The sequence below is a fragment of the Arachis ipaensis genome, chromosome B9 (assembly GCF_059453495.1).
Source record: "Arachis ipaensis isolate K30076 ecotype BB chromosome B9, ASM5945349v1, whole genome shotgun sequence".
Classification (NCBI taxonomy): domain Eukaryota; kingdom Viridiplantae; phylum Streptophyta; class Magnoliopsida; order Fabales; family Fabaceae; genus Arachis; species Arachis ipaensis.
In genome coordinates, this window is record NC_142444.1 from 71,668,577 (window position 1) to 71,674,736 (window position 6,160).

The following is a 6,160-nucleotide window of genomic DNA, read 5'->3' on the forward strand; positions in this document are numbered from 1 at the left end:
GACTTCCAGAAATTTTTCCACCATGTCAGAGAAAATAGAGAGCATGCATCTCTGGAAGGTTGCAGGCGCATTACATAGCCCAAATGGCATCCTTCTATAAGCAAACACTCCAGATGGGCATGTGAATGCTGTTTTCTCTTGATCCTGGGGATCCACTGCAATCTGGTTATAGCCTGAATAGCCATCCAAAAAGCAGTAATAATCATGACCTGCTAGTCTCTCTAGCATCTGGTCTATGAATGGTAAAGGAAAATGATCCTTTCTGGTGGCTGTATTGAGCCTTCTGTAGTCAATACACATGCGCCACCCTGTAACTGTTCTTGTGGGAACCAGTTCATTTTTTTCATTATGAATCACTGTCATGCCTCCCTTTTTTGGGACGACTTGAACAGGGCTCACCCAGGGGCTATCAAAAATAGGATAAATAATCCCAGCCTCTAGTAACTTGGTGACCTCTTTCTGCACCACTTCCTTCATGGCTGGATTTAGCCGCCTCTGTGGTTGAACCACTGGTTTGGCATTGTCCTCCAATAGGATTTTGTGCATGCATCTAGCTGGGCTTATGCCCTTAAGGTCACCTATGGACCACCCAAGAGCTGTCTTGTATGTCCTTAGCACTTGAATAAGTGCTTCCTCTTCCTGTGAATTTAAAGCAGAGCTTATGATCACTGGAAAAGTGTCACCTTCTCCCAGAAATGCATATTTCAAGGATGGTGGTAGTGGCTTGAGCTCGGGTTTAGGGGGTTTTTCCTCTTTCAGAAGAAAGTTCAGAGGCTCTTTCATGTCCCCTGAATCCTCCAAATCAGGCTGAACATCTTTAAAGATGTCTTCCAACTCTGATTCGAGACTCTCAGCCATGTTGATCTCTTCTACCAAAGAGTCAATGAGATCAACTTTCATGCAGTCTGTTGATGTGTCTGGATGCTGCATGGCTTTGACAGCGTTCAACTTGAACTCATCATCGTTGACTCTCAGGGTTATTTCCCCCTGTTGGACGTCAATGAGGGATCGTCCAGTTGCTAGGAAGGGTCTTCCTAGGATGAGAGTATCACTCTTGTGCTCCTCCATTTCCAGTACAACAAAGTCAGTGGGAAAGGCGAATGGCCCAACTCTGACAATCATGTCCTCAATCACGCCTGATGGGTATTTAGTGGAACCATCAGCAAGTTGGAGACATATCCGGGTTGGTTTAACTTCTTCAGTTAAGCCAAGCTTCCTGATAGTAAATGCAGGTATCAGGTTGATGCTTGCCCCAAGATCGCATAAAGCTGTCTTGGTGCAATCACCTTCTAATATGCATGGTATCAGAAAACTCCCAGGGTCTTTAAGCTTTTCAGGAAAGCTTTTCAGAATGGCTGCACTGCATTCTTCAGTGAGGAGAACTCTTTCTGTTTCTCTCCACTCCTTTTTATGACTCAAGATCTCTTTCATGAACTTGGCATAAGAAGGTATTTGCACAAGTGCCTCTGCAAATGGAATCTTTATTTCAAGAGTCCTTAGATAATCTGCAAAGCGAGCAAATTGCTTATCCTGCTCCTCTTTCCGGAGTTTTTGAGGATAAGGTATCTTGGCTTTATATTCCTCAACCTTAGTGGTTAAAGAAGACTTTTTAGATGGGTTGTTATCAGCAATTGTGTGTGTCTGATCCCTCACTGGCAATTGAGTGCCAGAGTCAGAAGCTGGAGTGACGTTAGACGCTAGCTCACTGTCTGTTCCTGGCGCCTGAACGCCAGAAATGTACCCATTTTGGGCGTTCAACACTGGATTCTGCCCCATTTGGGCATTCAACGCCAGATTCTTGCCCATTTCTGGCGTTGAACGCCAATCCTGCCTTGTTTCTGGCGCTGAACGCCAGTTTTGGGCATGGTCTAGGCGTTCAGCGCCAGCCTTCCACCCATTTTCTGGCGTTTTAGTGCCAGAATTATTTTTCCCTGGGCTCTTAATGTCCTCAGGTGAATCTTTGGTGGGTTGCTCATTTCTTGAATTTTTGATGCCTTGAGGTGGGGTATTTAATGTTTTCCCACTTCTTAATTGAACTGCTTGGCATTCTTCTGCTATTTGCTTTGATAGCTGCTGCTTTGTTTGTTTAAACTGTTCGTCCATATGTATATTAGCTATCCTTGTCTCCTGTAGCCTGTCCTTGAATTCAGCTAGCTGCTTTGTTAGAAAATCCAATTGCTGATTGAATTCAGCAGCTTGTTTTACAGTACTGAATTCAGCAGTTACTGTTTTAACCTCTTCATTCATGGAAGGGTTGCTGCTTAGATACAGATGCTGATTCCTGGCAACTGTATCAATGAGCTCTTGAGCCTCTTCAATTGTCTTTCTCATATGGATAGATCCACCAGCTGAGTAATCTAGAGACATCTGAGCTCCTTCTGCAAGCCCATAGTAGAAGATGTCTAACTGAACCCACTCTGAAAACATTTCAGAGGGGAATTTTCGTAGCATCTCTCTGTATTTCTCCCAGGCATCATAAAGAGATTCATTATCTCCTTGTTTAAAACCTTGGATGTCCAGCCTTAGCTGTGTCATCCTTTTTGGAGGAAAATACTGATTCAGGAATTTTTCTGTCAGCTGTTTCCATGTTCTTATGCTGGCCTTAGGTTGGTTATTTAACCACCTCTTAGCTTGATCTTTTATAGCAAATGGAAACAGTAATAGTCTGTAGACATCCTGATCTATTTCCTTATCATGTACTGTGTCAGCAATTTGTAAAAATTGTGCCAGAAACTCTGTAGGTTCTTCCTGTGGAAGACCGAAATACTGGCAACTTTGCTGCACCATGATAATGAGCTGAGGATTCAACTCAAAGCTACTAACTCCAATGGAGGGTATGCATATGCTACTCCCATATGAAGCAGTAGAGGGGTTAGAATATGACCCCAGAGTCCTCCTGGACTGTTCATTTCCACTTATGTCCATGATGGATATATGGATATAACTTGGACTGATTTATCTTTTTATTTATTTTATTTTATAAGAAGTAAATACTTAAATAAAATAAAATAACTAAAAAGAATTTGAATTTTGAAATTAAATTTTTTTTTCTTTTTTTTTTTTATAAAAAAAATAAAAATTAATTAGTTAATAAAAAAGAAATTTTTGAAAAAGAGGGGAGATATTTTCGAAAATTAGAGAGAGAGAGAGTTAGTTAGGTAGTTTTGAAAAAGTTGAGAAACAAACAAAAAGTTAGTTGGTTAGTTGAAAAAAATTTTGAAAAGATAAGAAGTTAGGAAGTTAGAAGAGATATTTTGAAAAGATATTTTTGAATTTAGTGAGGAGAGAGAAAAACAATAAGATAGTACAAGATTTAAAATTTTTAGATCTAATGCTCCTTGTTTTTGAAAATTTTGGAGGGAAAACACCAAGGAACACCAAACTTAAAAATTTTAAGATCAAGACACAAGGAAAACTCAAGAACACTTTGAAGACTCACAAGAACACAAGAACATGAAGAAAGAACACCAAACTTAAAATTTTTAGAAAACCAAACCAAAATTTTCGAAAATCAAAGGGAAATCAACAAGAAAACACCAAACTTAAAGTTTGGCACAGGATTTAATAGAAAAATTATTTTTGAAAAAGGTTTTAAAAAATATGATAGCCAATTATCATGAACATAAACACCACGTTCTAATTAACTGAGCTATAAATTTAAAGTGTTTTAACAAGGGATAAATAATAAAAGACTCTAAACTAAAAAAAGAAAAATTTTTCCTAATCTAAGCAACAAAATAAACCGTTAGTTGTCCAAACACGAACAATCCCCGGCAACGGCACCAAAAACTTGGTGCACGAATTGTGAATCACACTTTTCACAACGCGTACCACTAACCAGCAAGTGCACTGGGTCGTCCAAGTAATATCTTACGTGAGTAAGGGTCGAATCCTACGGAGATTGTTGGTTTGAAGCAATCTATGGTTATCTTGTAAATCTTAGTCAGGAAGTCAATTATGTTTATCAGTTGAATTGTGAATAACTGAGAGAGCATAAATTAAAGGTTACTTGTTATGCAGTAATGGAGAATATGTTAGAGTTTTGGAGATGCTTTATCTTCTGAATCTCTGCTTTCCTCTGTCTTCTGATTCACGCACGCACGTCCTCCTATGGCAAGCTGTGTGTTGGTGGATCACCGTTGTCAATGGCTACCTTCCGTCCTCCCAGTAAAAACTACGCTCACGCGCTCTGTCACAGCACGGCTAATCACCGGTTGGTTCTCGATCCGGTTGGAATAGGATTTACTATCCTTTTGCGTTTGTCACTAATGCCCAGCCTTCAAGAGTTTGAAGCTCGTCACAGTCATTCAATCCTTGAATCCTACTCGGAATACCACAGAAAAGGTTTAGACTTTCCGGATTCTCATGAATGCTGCCATCAATTCTAGCTTATACCACGGAGATTCTGATTAAGGAATCTAAGAGATACTCATTCAATCGTATATAGAACGGAGGTGGTTGTCAGGCACACGTTCATGATTTGAGGAAGGTGATGAGTGTCACAGCTCATCACCTCCATCACAGTTAAGCGCGAATGAACATCTTAGATAGGAACAAGCGTGTTTGAATGGAAAACAGAAATACTTGCATTAATTCATCGAGACACAGTAGAGCTCCTCATCCCCAACAATGGGGTTTAGAGACTCATGCCGTCAGAGAATACAAAGTTTAGATCTGAAAATGTCATGAGATACAAAAATAAGTCTCTAAAAGTTGTTTAAATACTAAACTAGTAGCCTAGGTTTACAAAAATTGGATAAACTATGATGGATGATGCAGAGATCCACTTCTGGGGCCCACTTGGTGTGTGCTGGAGCTGAAACTTAAGCAATTCACGTGCAGAGACCAATTGTGGAGTTGAACGCCAGTTTTTCATGCCAGTTTGGGCGTTCAACTCCAGCTTTTGATCCTTTTCTGGCGCTGGACGCCAGAATTGGGCAGAGGACTGGCGTTGAACCCCAGTTTACATCGTCTATATGAGCGGATAATTTATACGCTTTTTGACATTGTTTTTAGTATGTTTTTAGTAGGATCTAGTTACTTTTAGGGATGTTTTCATTAGTTTTTATGTTAAATTCACATTTCTGGACTTTACTATGAGTTTGTGTGTTTTTCTGTGATTTCAGGTATTTTCTGGCTGAAATTGAGGGACTTGAGCAGAAATCAGATTCAGAGGCTGAAAAAGGACTGCTGATGTTGTTGGATTCTGACCTCCCTGCACTCAAAATAGATTTTCTGGAGCTACAGAACTCGAAATGGCGCGCTTCCAATTGCGTTGGAAAGTAGACATCCAGGGCTTTCCAGCAATATATAATAGTCCATACTTTGGCCAAGAATTGACGACGTAAACTGGCGTTCAACGCCAGCTTTCTACCCAAATCTGGCGTCCAGCGCCAGAAAAGGATCCAAAACCAGAGTTGAACGCCCAAACTGGCACAGAAACTGGCGTTCAACTCCACAAATGGCCTCTGCACGTGCTACACTTAAGCTCAGCCCAAACACACACCAAGTGGGCCCCGGAAGTGGATTTATGCATCAATTACTTACTCATGTAAACCCTAGTAGCTAGTTTATTATAAATAGGACCTTTTACTATTGTATTAGGCATCTTTTGATCATCTCAGGATCTTAGGATCATCTTGGAACGCATTGTTCTTAGACCATAGGGGCTGGCCACACGGCCATGCCTGGACCTTCACTTATGTATTTTCATACGGTAGAGTTTCTACACTCCATAGATTAAGGTGTGGAGCTCTGCTGTTCCTCAAAGAATTAATGCAAAGTACTACTGTTTTCTATTCAATTCTCCTTATTTCTCTTCTAAGATATCCATTCGCACCCAAGAACGTGATGAAGGTGATGATTATGTGTGACGCTCATCATCCTTCTCCCTTATGAATGCGTGCCTGACAAACACTTCTGTTCTATATGAAATAAGCTAGAATGAGTATCTCTTAGATCTCCTAACCGGAATCTTCGTGGCGTAAGCTAGAATGATGGCGGCATTCAAGAGAATCCGGAAGGTCTAAACCTTGTCTGTGGTATTCCGAGTAGGATTCAATGATTGAATGACTGTGACGAGCTCCTAACTCGCGATTGCAGGGCGTTAGTGACAGACGCAAAAGGATAGTAAATCCTATTCCAGCATGATCGAGAACCG